The 4,569-nt window shown below is 31.3% G+C and overlaps 1 pseudogene; it reads right to left on the reverse strand.

Annotated features, from left to right (window-relative positions):
- Positions 1 to 482: 482 nt before the first annotated feature.
- Positions 483 to 3,486, reverse strand: LOC146880993 (uncharacterized; annotated as a pseudogene).
- Between the last annotated feature and the right edge of the window lie 1,083 nt (positions 3,487 to 4,569).

A 4,569-nucleotide genomic window follows, 5' to 3' on the forward strand; every position in this document is an offset into this window, starting at 1 on the left:
AAACATGATCTGTATTTATCTTAGCTACTGACCCAAATGTCTATGTGTAGTCAATCCCGTATGTTTGAGTGTACCCTTTTTCCACCAACCTAGCTTTATAACGTTCAATTGTACCGTCTACTATGTACTTCACAGTGTAAATCCATGGACACCCAATTGGTTTCTTTCCTGTTGGACAATTAACAAGTTCCACATTTTATATTCCCGTAAGTATTTCATCTCTTCATCCATTGCAACTTTCCACTTTGGATCAACTAAGGCTTCTTGTACATTATTAGGAATAACCACAATAGATAATTGATTCACAAATTATTGATTTGATTCTGGTAAATGATGGGTTGACACATACATACTCATGGATATTTAGTTTTATTAGGTAAAACAGGTTCATATGTGGGTTTAGGATTACCTCTAGTTTGACACTCTGACAATTGTTTTATATTTTGTTCAACATCTAGAGTAGGATCATTTTCAGCAAATGATTAGTTTGGTATATCAGTAAGGGAATCAGATTCAGATACCTCAAATAGGGGTGAAAGCGAATTCACAACTTCTATGTCTGTCGCTTCTTCAATTTTGTTGTGTTCATTGGCATTCTTATTCAAGCTTATACCACTTGTATTTGAGTTGTTGGCTTCTTGATTGCCAATTTCAAAGGAATCTTTCACATAATTATCATATTCATAATATAGAGTCTGAATTTCTTAATGACATTCCCCTGAAAATTTAACCTTAGAGGAAAAATACATTGTATCTTCATGAAAAACCACATCTAGAGTTATTATCATTTTCTTACTTGGGGGATGATAACATCGGTAACCTTTTTTATGCATGACATAGCCAATAAATACACACCGCAATGCTCTAGGGGCTAGCTTGTTCCGTTGATATGCATGAAGGTGTACAAATAATGCTACACAACCAAAAATGCGAGGAGGTAAATTCAGAACAACATATGCATCTATTGCTTCAATAAGGGTGTGTAATGGTGTCTGAAAGTTATTTGAGCTAGAAGGAACCTGGTATATTAAATATGCAGCCAAGGTAAGTGTTTCTCCCCAGTATTATATATGTATATTAGCTTGTATTAAAGAAGCTCCAACAATCTCCAATAAGTGATGACTTTTTCACTCTGCAACCCCATTTTGTTGAGTTGTATTAGGATAAGAAGTTTGATGAATTATCCCATGTGTTTCAAGATATTGAAGAAAATCAATACTTTGATATTCTCCACCATTGTCCCTATGAAGAACCTGAATTTGTGCATTGTATTGCATTTAAATCATGCTATGAAACTTTTGGAATAATAATTTTACTTCACTTTTGGATTTCATCAAGCATACCCATGTCATTCTAGTATAATCATCTACGAAAGTAACAAACCATCATGATCCACCCAAAGTTAGAACTTTGGATGAACCCCAAACATCTAAGTGTATGAGCATAAACGTGATTTTACTTTTATTCAATGTCAATGGAAATGAAACATGATGACCTTTTGCTAGTTCACAAACATCACAACGGAAGTTAGAAATATCACATTGTGTAAATAAACTAGGAAATAATTTCTTCAGATACCCAAAAGAAGCATGTCCCAAGCGTTTATTCTATAACCAAACGTTAGATTTCTTCTTCTCCTCCTCAAAATTATTTATTGTCAAAGTTTGTTGTATCTTGTTGGTGCTTTTCTTTTCTAAGTCTAGGTAGTACATTTTCCGTCGCTTAATACCACAACCAATCGTATATCTAGTTTGAATGTCCTTAAATGCACAAAATTCAGGACAAAAAATTATAACACAAAATAAAGCTATAGTTATTTTGGAAACATATAATAGGTTATAATTTAAATCTAGAACCATTAAAACAATCTAAATTCAAAGATTTAGTGAGGGTTAAAGATCCTTCACCAATAACTAGAGTTATCTTACCATTGGCAATGCAAACAAATTTTTGTGAGGACAGTTTAAGAGAAGAGACTTGTCTAGAATCAAATGTCATATGGTCAGTTGCGCCATAATCAATTATCCATGTGTTATTTAAACTATGTTCAAAAATATTTAAAGCCTTACCAATAATATTTGTAGTTGTTACCAAAGTAAAGTTGCTTTCAAAAGTTGAATTTGCAAACTTTGATTCAATAGTAGTTGCAGTTAGGCTTTTGTTGGACTTCTTACTTGAATCACGATTATGATCCCACCATTTAAGATACCCCACAATCTCAAAACAACGATCTTTTGTATGACCATTTTGGTTGCAAAGGGTGCATTTATAAGTAGATTTATCACCCATAGTGGTCTTAGCATGGTTTTCTTTATTTCGATGCTACCAATTTTGAGTTGATCGATTACGGGCTACCATTATTGAACTGTCAGTATTTTCATGTTCCATCTTCAAAGTTGCATGACGCAATGCCTCACGTTAAACTAAAGCATTCTTCTATGTCGGGAACGGGTTCTTTACGTAGAATTTCTCCACGAATTTGTTCAAAAATGTCATTTAATCTGGTAAGAAATATGTGTACCCACAGGTGTTGAACACAATCTTTCTATGTTGTTACATCATCGAGATCCTTCAAGGCCATCTTGTCACGATGGTCTAATTCATAAAAAATCAAAGTCAACTCACCATAACATTTTGATAGAGACTTACCACTTTGTCTAGCAGAGAAAGCCTTCTGATTTAAGGAGAAAACTTGCAACTCATCACTTCCATCATAGAAGACTTTCGATAAAGCACTCCATATTTTGTGAGTAGTGGGTAAGCATATGTAACGCTTCATTATTTCTAGGCTCATGGACATGAACAACCAGCGCTTTACTTTTTTATTTTCGGTAATACCATTTGTCATATCCTTCATATGTCTTTGCAGGGGGCTTCATATGGCAACTAAGATACGAGGTTTTTTCCCACTCCGCAATATGCATCTCTATTAATTGTGACCACAATTGGGGTTGATTTTCCAAACATATTTTGAGAAGAAAAAAAGTGGAGTTTTGACTTTAGATTTTTTTTCAAAGGGAGGCTCCTAATACCATCTTACAAAATAATACTAGAGGTATAGTTGTAGGGTTTGAATTTCCCTTATTTTTTCATATCTTATAACAACAAATATACAATCAATATATAAGGATTTTCAATCCTAGACTTACGTTCCCCTATTAATCTATTGAGTTGTCTATGACTAATTTACAGGAAACATATTATTGACAAATCATAAATATATAAGGGATTTATATGATTGACAATCAATCAATAATAATTTAACATAATTGTCATTAGGTTTATTTAGAGGTATTTTAATAAATAAGCACAATAATACACATACCTCAAGCTAATTACTGTCACAATTTATAGTACAACTCGCCATAAGAATTAGATATAGAATTTAATAAAATTAGTAGGTGTACTTTAGTCAAAAACAACTTCATTGTTACCCATTGAACTCCATTTCATGAGATTGCCATTCATGTGGAGATGTGTGTCCATTGTTACAACTAATTTATGGTTTATAATTTCATTCCTCTCGATGACTCAAGTACTTATTGATGCATCAATCCTTTGGTGAGCGGATCTGCACATTTTTTTGATCTAACAAAGTCAAGAAAATTAATACCATGAGTGATAACTTTCTAATAAATTTATGTCCCACTATCTTATATATTTTTTTGAATAAAATTTTTGCTATAAGCTTTATATATTGCAACTTGAGTTTAACAATGAAATGTAATCGGAGGTAAATGTTTATTTAATAATGATAAATCATATAGATAATTAATATATGCGTTAGCAATACTGGTATTATAACAACAATCTTCACTTCCATGGTATATCATGAAACAATATTTTTGTTTTGTAGATTTTTATGACATTGCACCTCTACTTAGTGTCACCAAAATAAAAATTCAATTTGCATTAATATGTCATTCAATAATCTCAAGAAATTGCACATATTGAATGTCGTAACTAGAAGAAACACAAATAATATAATCATTAGATGAGAAAATAGTACTGAAGGTATCACAAACAAATTTAATCATAGGAATTTTTTTCTATTCTCATTAAGAGGTATATTAACCTTCATAAGACATTCCCACACTTTGAAATATTTTAATTGTGGTTCTCCTTCTTTTTTTTTCATAACTCAAGCAATTTTATCACAACATTTACAAAGAATTCTATTTAGAATACATGACAAACAAAATATAAAGTTTCACCATATATATTGCTAACTTTATTATATATAAAAGTAATATAATTTCAGTGTCTTTAAAAAAAATAACACAACTCAAATGTCAAACCATTTTAAGTTATATCACTAACCTTTGCTACAAAATATCTTTTAATGTCAAAACATTGTAAACCACACTCATTTTCGCCTATACACATTCATTAAATCACCAAAATTGAAAAAGTGTCCTTCGTTGCCAAGACATAAAATAAACAATAGACCCAACATATTAAAACCAGATCTACATCATATAACAGAACAATCACATGCCAATTTCTCAAAACATATTTATATAATTATACATTTGGATCCTTTATTTTCACAATTTTGTCTTAAATTAG

Source organism: Vigna unguiculata, chromosome 11, assembly GCF_037176805.1.
Source record: "Vigna unguiculata cultivar grain cowpea cultivar isolate G323 ecotype 2 chromosome 11, ASM3717680v1, whole genome shotgun sequence".
In the NCBI taxonomy this organism is placed as follows: Eukaryota; Viridiplantae; Streptophyta; class Magnoliopsida; order Fabales; family Fabaceae; genus Vigna; species Vigna unguiculata.